A 15,288-nucleotide genomic window follows, 5' to 3' on the forward strand; every position below is an offset into this window, starting at 1 on the left:
CTCCCATTCCCTTTTTTTGTCATTGACGCCAATACCAGCCATTCCTTCAAGCAACGCTTTATGACCAGAATAAAACTCTCAAACTGCACAGAGCAAGGGCTCAGCCTTCTAAAAACCCACCTTTCAGGCCAGACTCTGGTCTTTTCAGTTGTGATATGAACTGAACTGACCTATGTCTTCAGACTGTAAAGTCTTCTCGATAGGAACTATTGTGTGGCCTGGCACATTTTATCCCCTTGCACAGCCATGTGGAATGAAAGCCTAATTCCAGGAGGAATTTCTAGGTTAAATGCTCACAGCAGACACAATGCTTATGCATTTCCCATTATCTCCTTTCTTCACTGCATTTTGCAGAAGGAGAGGCAGATCTTTGTACAGAATTGCTTTAAGTGGCAATAGCTGAGACGGATCTTCTTCTGTAACTTAGCAAGTGTCGTGGACAAAAATGAAGTGACCTGGGTCTATGCAATATTCCTCTAATTATACCAGCATTTCCAAGCTCCAGAGAGGCTGTGTACCCTCAGCACTGCCAGCCTCAGCTGAGCTCAGGAGCAAGAAAAGAGGAGTGAGTGAACCAGGGTTTCCCACTGAGCAGTGCAGAACACTCTTATTAAGCATCCAGGCTGGCTTATAGAAACCACATTTTAAATCATTATGCATGGCTAAAAATGCAGTCAGTAAAGTATAAGTGTTAACTAAAAGTATTATTAAACACTACTTTTACAATATATTCATAATGTTAGCTTTATCAGGCCTTGCCTACAACTAGCATTTCATTTAAGTGTACTAGAGAAGTGTCTTGCTCGAGGTGCACGAAAGCACACCATGCCCCAGCCACTCTTTTTTGCACTGTAAAGACATAATCAGGAGATGATGATTTTAAGGATGATACATTAAAGGTGACTCAGACTATCAATGCTGGTCGAAAAACTGCGAAAGGTTTGGACAACCAGAATTAAAAGCAGCCATGAGCTACAGACACCTATAATTGGCCTATGAATAATAAAACACAGCAAAAAAACCACAAACCCCCAAAAGAACTAAGTTCCCCCCCACCCTGGTATTACTCATCATTTATTTATTGGTGATTTGTGTTCTTACTGTTGAAGCACCACTTCCTGGCAGTTATCCCACATAGGTTTAAAGAAGGTGACATTTTATTTGGCTCAAAGAACAGAGGCAGCACAGTAAGACTCAAGAAAACTGTAATTTTGTGTCAAATACTATTTTAACTTCTTTTTTTTTTGCCTCTAAAAACTCTTAGTTGTTATGAGTTGGTAGAATTGGTATTTTCTATGACTTCACAAGAGATCTTGAAGTTTTGCTCCAGAAGGCTTTAAGATTTATTCTCATTTCAGGATAGATGCTACCCTAGTAAGAAATGCACTCTGTCTCAAGGTAGTTGGTGACTGTTTTAGATGCTGTTTCTGCATTGTAGCTATTGTAGAAAATGGAAATTCTTTTACACATAGGGTGTCAATTATTGTTTTACAAGAGACAATGCATTGTTGCAGAATAAAGACTCCTGAGCATTTCCATAGTGAATGAAAATGAGACAAAGTGTTATCTTACTGTATATGATTTCAGGAAATTAATTTCTGTCTGAGAAATAATAGAAGCAACTGAATAAACTCTGTCAATACCTGATGGAACAACAGCTGGTTTTTCTCCTTAAAATACAGACATTTGGGCCAAATGCCATCAACTTTACAATTAATGTCTACTAAATGACACTTAACTGCTTGCTCAGAGGAAAACAGTCTTTTAACACTGCAAACTAAAAAAACATATAAGGAATATTTTTCAACGTTACCTTAACTCCTGCCTTTCACCTGATAGCATCCTTTTATTTTTAAGAATGTTTTCACAATTATCTCATTTATCCCATCTGTCTGAGGAATATTCCACCACTACATTAATGATATTTAAGCCTACAACATTTTCAAAGCATCTGTTGTTACATTTGTTTGGACTTCTGTAAAAGGAGCAGTTCAGCAAGGGAAATGACTTCTTGCTATTTTTATTCCGTTTACATTAAAATATGCTTTCAACCTGGCAGGGCCTCTCAAGACAAATGAAGGAGGAGGAAATCAGAGGAAAGTTTTATAAAGCACATGGCTTGTGAGCATTTTAGATAGGAAAGGCTAATGACACACATGCAAGAGCAAGTGTCCTATTCTAAGATAGGGAGAAGGCCAGACTACACTTCTTCTGAAACCCATAACATTGCTGAAACAGCTGCCTTCTATTTAGGTAGGACCTTTATTTGACTCAGACTGGAGTACCCAAGGGGAATTCACCTGGATTTTTTTTCCCCTACAAGACAGGAAGTATTACAAGGGACAACAAATGACCTCAATGAAGTGCAAGTGAAGATTGTAAGGTTACAGAAATCTTGCTCTTTTCTTCCCAAGCCTTTGAGAAACATGGTGCACATTATCTTCCCAGCATCTTGGTAGCTGAACCAGGCAGAGTCACTGACTCCTGGCACAGTGGCAGAGGTATGTCTACTGGTAACCTAGTCTGCTCTCTGGTTGCAGTCTCTCTTAGTGTCCGCAGTATAAAAAGACACTAACTTCATCCCAGATTTACAATAAGAATTGTAAATGAGAAGCTAAACACCTTATAGGTGAATGTTAAGATTAAATGTCATTAAAAAGAACCCAGTTTTTAAGAATAAAAAATACTGAAACAATCTATAATACGTTGAGGATGGTTTGATTACGAACAAGAGAAAATCATAAAGATTGTGATTATGCTCAGATCACGCTATAACAGTGAGAGAAAATAAAAGTCATCTTGTGGTACAATGATCCCCTTTAAAAACAACTTCTCTGATGCACACTTCCTCTCAACAGCATACAACCAGTCTTTTTGGATTGCCTTAAAGACCAGCTTAGAAGAAACTGATTTTTAAAAGCCTCTTCTACCACTTCTGAAAAACTTTGCATGAAATAATAGCAGTTGAGCACAGTTTTACATTGTGTAATAATGGATTAGTAGAAAGTTATTATTCTTGACTGTATTTCTAAGTGGTTTAAAATTTAAAGAGAAAAATTTGACTATTTTCAGTGCCCAGTTTTCATTAATACTCTGAAAAGAAAATTGGAATTGCAGGCTCACATGGTGTTTGTGAATTGAAATTAGCAGACTTAAAAACAAAACAAAAAACCCAACAAAAGGACCCCAAACCTGTTTTCTTTACATTTATGCCTTCCCACAAACTGTGAATAGAAAATCACTCACAAGACAAGAATGTTTAACTACTGCATTTGCAATGAGGCATGAAGGCAATTATTTACAGGACACATACTAATTTTCACTCTGTGTGCTATTATTGTAGACCTGTTTGTGGTCGACTTTCTGTAGCATTGTTGGATTCTGGTGAACTGGTTTCTGAGCTCACTGCAATTTCAACGTCTCATTACAATGAATATATGTGAAAAACAAATCTCAGCACTTCCTCTGCTGAACCAGTGGGATATATGCAGCCCAGCTGCAAAACCAGGATGACGATCTGCTGTAAACTCATGCAAGAGGCTCAGCTCAAACCCATCCTGGTCTGAATACAGGGTTATCTCAGCCTGCTCCCTACTGAGCTTCAAGTGGCTCTCAAGGGGAGGCAAGATCTGGCTCCCCAGGGGATGCCCATCAATGACTGAGCTGTCATTGGAGGGAAAGAGTATGAGGTGGTTCCACATGTGGCTGCTATAGCTCAGTGACAAACTTTCATCAGACTTTAAACAGTCTACATCCAAAGCCATGACCTAATCCACATGAGAGAGGTACCACAAAACTAGGTGTGTTGCCAAACACTCACTCTACACTCCTTGATCGTAATGGCATCATGATTCAAAGAGAACAGGAGCCAAGACCTGCACACACAACAGACTGATATGGTGAAGAGGTGTGGTCCTTGTAAGCAGAGTAGCTACATTTGCCACCTCAAACTCATGCCATTGCTCTTGTTCAAAGAAATCTGTCAGATGCTTGCTGAGCTTGAGGAAACAAGACAATAACCTATTTTCAGATGCGCTTAAGAGAAAATTATTAAGGTAGCTATTCTCCTTTCTGGTGCACAAACCCAGGTGCTTTACTTCCTATAAATCAAAATCTCAAAGGTTCTCTGAAGGAAAGATATAATGCATTAAAATACCTCTAAAGTGACGTTAACTAACTTAGATAGTCATAAAAATAGTCTAGCAGTGAAACACTATTACAGCTAAAAAGGTTATTTTTCTAAGAAGCAAAACATTGTCTCTGCACAGGATACAGTATTTATTTCCAAGTGCAATGATTTGCCATAAATTGACTTAAAATCATTTACAAATCCTACCAACTCCTTAGGACTGCAGGTTTTGCAAGTAACACTTTTTTTTCCTGTGGTTGAGAGGAGGGAGGGTTGTCTCAGTCTTTAAATGCCAACATAAGTCTAAACGGAGATAGGTTAGTTGGTAGCACAGTACCAACTGATACAGCATATCAGATCAATAGGTTTTATAAGTTAATATGCTCTGCAGAGCTGAGGGGAATATTTCACACAGTTTAATAAGAACTTTTTGTGAAAAAAACTTCCACAAAACTAAATTTATTTTTAGCCAAAACGGAAAATGTAAACCAATATATCGCTTACTGTTTTTACCCTGTGCTCTTACTTTCTTTGTTAGTAGATTTTAACAATATCAGATGTCTTGCTCCTCTTTTAATATTCCTCCTCTCCCAGTAAGGATCCTTTCTCCTTTTACCAGTTTGGCTGTCAGTCCTACCTCTCCTCACTTCTACATTTGTCATTCACCTTTGTACCTCTGCTTCTTCCTTTTCTAAATTGAATAATTTATCCCATCTTTGTGTGTGCTCTGGGAAATCTTTGGTAATTTGTTACTTTGCTCCAGAAATTTTCACTGATCAGCAGAGTCAGCAGGTGGTCTAGATTTTAAACTGAAGTATTCCTAAATGGGAAAAAAATTAAATTTTTTTGCAAATAAGTTAACATAAGAAAGACAAAACCCCCAAAATTACAGTACTGATAGCGTGTTTTCAAGCTAGAGCTAATTGTGGGGAACCAGTTCAGACAGCTAAACCAGTGCCTTTTCCTCAGTTAGTTGCTGCAGCTCTAGCTCCCTGAAGATTCAGATGAACACCAGTGTTACAGCAAGAAAAGGGCTGGGACACTGGAAAGATAAATTTTTGGTGGAAGTTAACTTTAAGATTGGCTTCATCATACCAAAACTTACAGTGTTAGCAACAGTGACAGTTGGGCCCCGCTGAACTTAGCGAAACCTTTGCCATGGAGCTTTGCAGGGCCAAGGTTCGATTGCTTGTTATTTTTGTCATTAACTTCTCATTAAAGAAAAAGGCAAAAAAACCCCAAAACTCCAAACACAAGACATGTAATCTAGGAACCAGTTTTCTGCAAGGGAGCACCAAAATGTAGTTGTAAAGACTGAGGAATTTGATGGCTTGGCCTGCAGAGCAAGGAATGATTCTTGCTCATGAAATGAGCTGGAGGTGCAGACACCCACATTCATCTTTGCAACCGTGGGTGATTCCCTGACTGTCTTCCTTCACTAATCAGCTACTACATGAAGAGATAAATGTCTGTGCCACAAACATTATGTACATGGCTTGAATGTTGGAGATGAAAGCACACTGCATTGAATTTGCTTTAAATGCTGTCATCAAATCAGATCCATAACTGACAAAGTTGATAATGTGCCTGTGAAAAGAAGGGGCCAGGCTTTCAAGACATCCAGGAATATACACGCACACACACTGGAAACACGACCACTACAAATACCAAGCTACACCTGCTAAATAAAGGCTCAGATACAACTTGCAGATATAGCTATGCTTGTTCAGCCTGAATCGTATAACTGCCAAGACCGTGTGTGCTTCTCTGGGGTTGGGAAGAGAAAGATAAATAGACTTCAGGATTGATATAAATTACACTTGATGTAACTAATGTTCTTCTCCTCATAATAAAATTATTAAAATTAGTAAGACCACCTTGTTTTTCTTTGCTTCTCTCATCGTACTCTATAAAACAATACTGGTGTCTCTGATGTTAGCACAAGGAAAAAGATTGACTTATCTATAAAGCTTTGCCTTATTTCAGAATATGATTCTCATGTTCTTGCTGCTTTCATCTTTCCTTTCATTTACCCCTTTTCCATACTTATTAAAGGGTATGTTCACAACAGGTGCTGTATCTAGATCAGAATGTACTGTTTAAGCCTGCTTACATTAGAACTGTCAAAGTCCCAAATCTAGACCACAGCTCTTAACCTCAGGAGAAGTGCTGGTTTTGAACCCTATGGGCCAGAATAGCATGTCAACACAGCAGAACAAGGTTTCGTTCAGGTCTTTATATAGTTAGAAGGAGATAGCCTAAGGTTAGACTATTTCAGGTACATGCATCCTCATTACAGGTTACTTTTGCCTTGAATTTTTCCTGCTTCCATTTATGAGCAATATCCTTAGAGAATACCTAGTCCTCAAACTTGTCAGCATTCACCTGCCACTTTGCAGGCTGTCAAATCACTAGTCACACAATAAAACACTTCAATGTTTCCACAGAGGTTTAAGTGAGGTGTTAGCAAGTAGCTGAAAATTAGCAGCAGTCCTACTACTAGGTATGCAAAAGATAATGAATATTCACACGGTACTGATCGCTAGAAAACACCAGCAAAAAGTTCACCATTTGCCCTTATCCCCTTTGTCTGGCAGTGGGGCAAGCAACCCTGTTCCCTGCCAGCAGTCTGTTAACATGGTAATTAGTTGATAAGCTGCAGCTTATCAAGGTAGTACACCGACTACTTTGTAACACCATATTAATTGAATTTATCAGGTATTGCAAATGGTTAGAAGCACAATGGTTTCCTTACGCACCTGTAATTCCCTTGTTTGAATGCAGAAAAGCTGAGCTGCAAAAGAGCCCTGGAATAAACAGTGTCCTGTGTCATTTAACTTGGAGAGGTAAAGCACTGGCCTCTGCCCTGTGTCCTTGTCATGGTTTAACCCCAGCCAGCAACCAAGCACTCCACAGCTGCTCACTCACTACCCCCCAGTGGGATGGGGGAGACAATCAGAAGGGTAAAAGTGAGAAAACTCATGGTTTGAGATTAAGACAGTTGACTAGGGAAAGCAAAAGCCACGCACACAAGAAAAGCAAAACAAGGAATTAATTCATTGCTTCCCATGGGCAGGCAGGTGTTCAGCCACCTCTAGGAAACCAGCACTCCATCAAGTGTAATGGTTACTTGGGAAGATAAACACCATCACTCTGAATGTCCCCCCCTTCCTTCTTCCCCCAGCTTTATATGCTGAGCATGATGTCATATGGTGTGGGATATCGCTTTGGTCAGTTGGGGCTAGCTGTCCTGGCTGTGTCCCCTCCCAGCTAAAAAGCTCGTCGCACCTCCTTGCTGGCAGAGCAAGGAAAGCCGAAGAGCTCTTGACTTAGTATAAACACTGCTTAGCAACAACTAAAACATCAGTGTGTTATCACATTATTTTCATCCTAAATCCAAAACACAGCACTATTCCAGCTGCTAGGAAGAAAATTACCTCTATCCCAGCTGAAACCAGGACAGTCCTGCATGCAGTGCAGCCAGCTTCCCTCTTCCTTAGCAAAGCTGTATTTTCCCTGTGCGCTAGGGGTGGCTGCCTCAGATTTCCATCTTTCTGTCTAGTCTTTCCTCCGAATAGTAGCTAAGGTAAAGCAAATTTCCTATAGAACTTTAAGGACCTGGTTTAACATCGCATTGTTCGAATGTGGTTCGAAAGAAAGCCTTGGCATAGAAGTTGAGCAATATGATGTTAGTTCAGGCCAGTATTTTGGCTACTAACCTTTCTATACCTTTGCAAAATACTGTCTGTCTTCTACTACCATGTCCATAAAAAGAAGGATGATGAATAGTCCTGAGGAAAAGGGGTTTTATTCCACAAAAAGAGGGAAATTCAATGCATATGTATTACAAAGTGACAAAGAGTAGTTTCTGTATTCTGGTGTCCACAATACAGTATGCAAAAAAACATATGCACTAGATGTAGGAAATGAAACCAGAATAAAGCATAGCTCATGAACACATTGGGCTTGCATTAATCAAGGCACTAGTAGTACATGGTCTAATTTCATACAAACAAGAACTACTAATTTTTTTAAGCCAACAAACTACACCTGATCTTAATTCTACGTGTAAGCTTGATTCAAAGGACCAATTTTTAGGATTATTCACTTTAACTCAGTATTTTTAAGCATATTTCCATGAAAATTAGTGGGACCTTTCCAGCCTCAATCAGCTATTTGCTTCATCCTTGTAAAAGCAAATCCTCTGCCTTTCCAGAATTCCTTATTTAATAAGACAAAAGTCTCACACAAGTCAGCAAATTACTAAACTATTTCTGTAAACCTCAGTTCTGCAATTACTAATTTACTTATTTTCTGTGTTTTTCAACCAATGTCAGTGTGTGAAATGCACCCATGGAAAATGTTTTGAGACTCCACATAATCTTTATTTGGCTTTATTTAATTGGTTTAATTAAATCTAATATTTACAAAATAACCTGAAATTCTGCTCTCAGGATGCAGATCAGGACAGGCCTGTGCTGGTTTTCTCACACTTTACTTTTGTGTTGTGCTTCTATCCCAAATTGGAAAGATCACACTTCAGAAGACAAAACAGAGATTACTCCCTGCAGGAGTTCAGAAAACTTCACCTGGCATGATCAATGTGGGAGGGAGGGAGGGAAGGGAGGAAGGAAGGAACGAAGATTATTAGTATCTAAATAAATGATATAGTTTATCTGTTGAAATATACATTAAAAATCCTTCATGATAGTTCAAAAAGATATATATCTATCTCTTATATACAATATATATATAGATATGGCATTTTACACCCTGTTCTTCAATTAAGTGTTTCTCTAATCCCAGATTAAAAAGACCTTTTTTGAAAATGGTAGAAACATCTCATAGTAAAGGCTGTCAGAGCACACACATCTCTATTTCTGTGCCTAACAACTAAGAATCACAAAAGATTTAGAACTGCCTAGAACCTATTTTCACTTATTAGGGATACATGCACAGAAACTGGCACTTAATTAATTGTAGTATTGAAAGTCTTGAATACCAGTCTTGAAAATCAGGACTGATTTGTTTAAGAGAGCATGGTCATAGAGCCAATTTTATTTTTTGTGTCTGACAAAGCCACTGCATTAACAGTCAATTAATTCTTTAAGGTCTATTTAATACCTTATTCAGTAATTTTGCACTTGTTATATTTATTTCTTTTTTTTTTTCTTCTGAGTCATTCTGGACATATCTCACTCTCCGTTTAATGCTGGAATGGTCTGTAATGCAGGTTCTTTATCTGGGCGTAGCAAAAAGTATAGGTCAAGCAACTGCTTATATGCTAGCAACAGTGTTTCCTGCAAATCTTTCTAGGGAAAGTCAGGAAGGTGAAGGTAAGCCCTGAAGAGTGTATGTATATACTTGCGGGGAGGGAGAGAGAAAACAAGAGAGAATTAATATTAAATGGATTGTGAGGCAAGTCATCTTCCCCAAATAGCCTCAACAATGTAACAAGACCATATTCCTCCACCTCGGAGTGTGCTGAATGAGAGTAGATTTCTGTTCTCCTCCAACCCTGTCCACAGAACTGTGGCCCTTACTCTAACCTGCTCTCCCTTCATTACTTCTCACTCACATTATCTCATGCAGGGATTGCACACTTGCCTCTGATTGACTAACATATCACTTCTACACCTGAATAAAAGGACACTATATTCACGGACATTTTGTTGTCCATGATCCAGACAAGCATTGAAAAATCTAGGGATTTCCACCTAAGTCAGTGTGGATGGCGCATATCATCCACATGCGTTTGTGAATGAGTGATGTGGAGTGCCTTGTTTGCTTCTCTGCATTCACACCCCAGCCCCGGTATCACAGCAGGACCATGTGCTCCAGCTTTGCCTGTAAATACCTTCAGAACTGAGTCACAAGTGGTGTTTTACATCTTTGAAAGAAAGAAAAATAACAGAGCCTTCTTTCATGGGCCACCCCTTCAGGAGCATTGAGTAATGTGCCCATTTTTCTTGAATTATTGTTTATAAAATGATTAAATTTCTTCAAACCACTAGTAATAATCCTATCTGGTTTTGTCTATACTGTGGAGATGTCTAACTCCAAACCACTGAACACAGCAGTACTAGTAATTGTCACTTGATAAACATCCCTGAGCTGTCTCTTCATGTTTTCTGCATATGTCTAAAGCATGAGGTAGAGCTTTAGGTACTTCCATACAAATAACTCCTCCAGTATTTACATCATTAAGATTAGCCATTCTTACACACATTATAGAAGTGAGAACATCCAACTTTAGCAAGAATATGAGTGGAATTTGAACGCACCCTCAAAGTTCACACACAAGGAAATCCGCTCATCTTTTACACACCTTCTGGTCTTGTGCAAGTTGAGTGCTTTGTATGATTTATACCAACCTGATGTTGATATTTCTTACCAGTCCTAGAGCATAGTGAGCTGCTGATTACATTGATAAAAACCCATTATGCTCAGGAAAACAGCCAGCTCCCCAGTTTCTACCCATATTCTGCCTTCTGATACGTTCATATCGCTCTAACTGCAATTAATATATGCTAGAAAGCATTAGCCTGTGCTGTCATCTCTAGGCTATGTATTAAACCTCTCTTTGAATTACATATGTTTGGCAAGGAGTATCTACTTAATTGCTCACATTTAAAAGGCATGTTTAGCTAACAATAGCTGCATTTTGTCTTAAAGTGTGCTTAAAAAATAAACTTCAAAATAATTTCATGTTGGTCACAAACCCCCTGTACCAGTTGAGGTTATGCAAAGAAAGGATGTGTAAGAGTGTGAACACCACCACTACCACCAAAATTACATAGAATGCATTTGAGGAGTCAGAATTCTCAAAACTATTGAAAAATTATTTGTCAGAGTGAAAGCAAACCCTTCCTTTCAGCACATGCTATTGTTTTCAGCTGCTCCCAACACTGGGAATGTAGGAAAATCCTTAGGACTGGCTGGAAAGCTACAATTCTACTCAGTATTCCCATGTTTCAATGATGTGTCTGGCAAAGAGTAGAGATGAGTGTTGGTACAATGGATCAATCACCATTTTTAGCCTCATTTTCTTAGATAATTTATGAAAAAATTCTTTTTGGTCAAATTCAAATGAGAAATGCCACATTTGTGACTCTCAGTGACAGACACTAAGAGCTCAGTCTATTGACAAAGAAGTGGTTCCATTCGCAATAAAATCATTTGGAAAAATGCAACATTTGCTTTCTGTTGCTTTGGGGGGCTTAATGACTTATAAAAAAATTAAATAACCTTAACAACTATTTTACCTTCAGTTATAGGGTAATTAATCTGTATCTGAAGCCCCTCAGTTCCTTTATGTATCAAGATGGTAAGTGGTAACATTTGGAAAGTTTGTACATAAAGCATAATTTCCACCCTGTAGTAGCTCATACAGACACATCTATATGTATTTCAGCTAAGCATTTTAAAGGGCTGATTCAAGGCAACCCAGCAATCTTTCTAGTACTGGAAATGCATACAGAACTACAGGATAATTGGACTGAGGCACAAATATTCCCTTTATGTCTTGAGCCATAATGAACACAGTAGCCCTGTGAACTAACTGTAATTTTATTTTTCTTTGTTTCAGCTCCTTGCACAATGAATTCCATGAAGTGCATTAAATAGGGCACTTGCAGTGATGTATAAATTATAGGAGTCACTTCACCTCCTACTGCAATGCTACCTTGCCGCCAGATGCACCAGGAATACAGTGCAATAATTTGTGACAGGAAAAGAAGAGCAAAATTTCTAATAACGAGCCTAAGTCACCCTCAGTCCTTATTTCACAGCTCTGCCCATTAGAAAAATAGGCATCAATTCTGGGACCAAAACTAAACCATCACACAGCGCTTGAGAACGTATGGTTTCTAGCCATCTCCATCCATCCAATACATGTTATCACACAGCAGGGGACGTACATATGCAGGAAGGAGTTTGCATGCAAAGCCCCATACTGTTTTGCTCACAGGTCAAAGCCTTCCCCAAAGCAGTGACTGAACAATAAAAGTCATCTTAAGTAGTGGCTTGTTTGCTCTCTCTCGGCTATACTGATGCTTTGGAGATTTCTGGCTATTGCCAGCTGTTTTCTGCAATGCAATAAGCCTGACCAAGATGTAGGAAAGATCCACACATGCTCAAAGATCAGTCCATAAGTACCTACGCTATTATTGGTCCTTCCTTAATGATGTAGAAAAATAATTGATCCTATTTCTCCCTCAGAACCAAGAATCAGGGCTAAGAAAGGTATACTTCACTGAACTCTATCCTGAATAGTCTTGTCCTATTTACCTACAGAACAAGAACAGGACAAGATCTGATACCAATCAAACACTGTCCTGAAAAGTGGAACCCAAGAGCTGCCAGACAAATGCTGATCAAGAGATGATGAAGTATTTTATTTGGCTGCAACGTGTGAGCTTCTGTTGGTAGATAGACACTTGTTTGGACCTGAGAAAACCTTGTTTCTACAAGACCATTTTTTCATTTTGAAGGTTGTCTTCTCTTAAAACTTCCAAGACCAGCGAATACCATATATTCTGGCTTTAAGACTGCCCAAACCTCTATCCGTCCCATTTCTGCTGGGGCCAACAAGAGAGGTTTTGTACTTAATTTCTAACTTAAACCTTTGTCAAGTTCCAGGTTTTAGACGGATTTAACTATAATTTGCAGAAAAAGAACTGTTTGTGTGTATGCTAAAATACGTAAGACTTTTTTCCTAGTCTAGATTTCCCTGCCATTAAGCTCAATGATTTCACTTCATTTGACCCAGTTTGGACCTCTCTGCATTTTGGAATATTTTAATAGCTACAGAAGTGGCTAGATAATAGCTAACAAATAAAATACCGGCCCAGCGTAACTGGAACAAATAAGCTGTGTAGCACAAATGCTCACTGAAACTCAGCAGAAATCAGGGCTCTGTACAGAGCTCAGGAAAGGCTGGAACAGCAGTCCTGACGTGCGGAATAGCAATTTGTCCACCTGCAGTTTTATAACTCTTCACGTAAAAACAGTAAATCATCCCAGGTCTTTTTTTTTTTTTTATATAGGTTTCCACTAGCATTTTTCATAACTTGTCAACAAAACAAAAAGGCTTTATTATTTCCTGTATGACATGAAGCTGAGGAGACATAAATTATTATTTCATTATTATTATTATTATCATCATCATCACCATCATAATCACTATTCTTCATGTTGTTATTAGTATTTAGAGTAGGAGAGGTGAATGTGGAGAGAACGTGAAAGCAATATGTGTTGCCTTACTATACAAAACATAATGCAAAGAAAATATGTTGACTAAGTTTTGCATGCTAATAAATTTGTTATGACTTCATCCAATTATGGCATATTTAGCAGTTTGTATACCACAATGAAATCTGCAATTATAATTTTTGTGACTTTATGTTCCAGACAAGTTGATGGGATTGCTGCTTAGCAGCTCCTAATCTGGTCTACGTTTTTATGTCCCACATGAAATTTGTTGCAAATTGCATCTTTCCATTTATTATTTAGAAGACAAGTGCACAGAAAGCAAAGCTGGTGGTGGCAGACCGACACTTCTTAGCCACTACAAACAGCAACATATTTATCCTAGAAAAGAAGCCCTATTTTAAGGATAGAGCTTGCTAATGAGTAAAATCTAGCTAATCAGTAGTTTCTATGATATATGGGTTTACCATGTTCAAACTGTTTGTTGAATGGACTCTCATTCTGAGCTGAGAACTTTGGTTAGAAATCGGCATATTATGGGCAATGATGATGTAAACACACATTTATGGCTCTGTCAATAAAACTGAATGGGCTGTGGCCATCCTTTAAACGTATTCTTGCTAGAAAACTGTCGCCCTGATAGCTCTGAGTGTGCTGCCTCGTCTTTTGTGCTGGGGTGGATCCCTTTGCTGACTCACCATTAGGCAGCAAGAGAAGAAACCTAATGGGATCTCAGGTTATGGCCTCTGAAGTGAAAACATAAAATTTTCCTAATCTTCCTATTTTCTTCCTCCAGGAAGTATCTGTTAGGAAACATACGCTTCACCAGCATTCATGAGGATGTTAAGGAGTGGCTATGGAGAAGTAACTCTGGTTTGTGAAAACAGTTAAGGGGAAAAAGTTGAACTGGGCCACAGGACTAATTTAAATGGAGGGACAAATCCTTTTGTATCTTCTATCCCAAATGAAAAGAAAAAAAAATTAATCTGTCACTGTCAACCATATTATGCTTTTCTCCCTTAAGTTCCAGCCTGCTGTTAGGAGTAGCTCAAATCCACATGGAGGCTGCAGTATTACCGAGATGGACTAGTGCCTACAGGACAATTCATGGTGAAAGCTTATTCATAAGATTAAGTGACTCAAACTAAAACAGCTTATAGAGAGACAGATATACTAGAAGTTATGACTCCAGTAACCCCTTTGGTTCAGGTTGTTTCAAATATGAGAAAAGGACAAGGCCAATGAAGAGGGAGGCAAATTAATAGCTTTTAAGAGTTGAGAATGGAAGGACAAGTGACATTTTGATGTGAAGAATGACAGATGAAATGATCCAGTCAATCGAGATTATGGAGAACATAGTTCCTGTGCCAATCCACACTTTTTTAAAAAAGCAGTAGCAGTTGGGATCCAAGAAAAAGAAACCCACTAAAACCATTCTCAAATAAATAAAAATGAGAAGTGGAGCTGGGTGAAGAACGATAAGCTAAAATAGGAAAGCTAAACACCTGGATGTAGAGCTAATAGCAAGGTTTTGCAGGAAGATTAATATTCACATTCCCCTTCTGGACCACAGTTTGGACAGAAATTATAACCTGCCAGCAAGCTTCATTTCACCCCTCCCATACCTGCACCCATCAGCTAAATGACTGTGCTTGGCTCCAGGACTACCAAGCATTGCAGCCCCAGATCAGAAGTTCAAAACAACCCCAGGGAATAATGATTCTGAAATTTCATTGGCTTTCAGCAAACTGTAAGGCTGAGGTAATACAAATGCATTTCTAATACAACAGCTGCACTCAAAGAGGATTTGGGAAATTTTTTAGTGGTTGGTAACTAATGTATTATTTTACATTTACTTTATAAAAAAATCTAAAAATTATTAAAAATTTTTACATTTACAGTAGATAAATGTAAATTTATCTATTGAAGAGCACTGCCTGAGTTAACTG

At 38.5% G+C, this 15,288-nt stretch overlaps 1 protein-coding gene across 27 annotated transcripts in view; it reads right to left on the bottom strand.

Moving 5' to 3' along the window:
* NRXN1 (neurexin 1) overlaps positions 1–15,288 on the bottom strand; it is a 726,568-nt gene that overhangs the window by 4,102 nt on the left and 707,178 nt on the right. The window lies entirely within an intron of this gene.

Source organism: Phalacrocorax carbo, chromosome 3, assembly GCF_963921805.1.
Source record: "Phalacrocorax carbo chromosome 3, bPhaCar2.1, whole genome shotgun sequence".
NCBI lineage: Eukaryota > Metazoa > Chordata > Aves > Suliformes > Phalacrocoracidae > Phalacrocorax > Phalacrocorax carbo.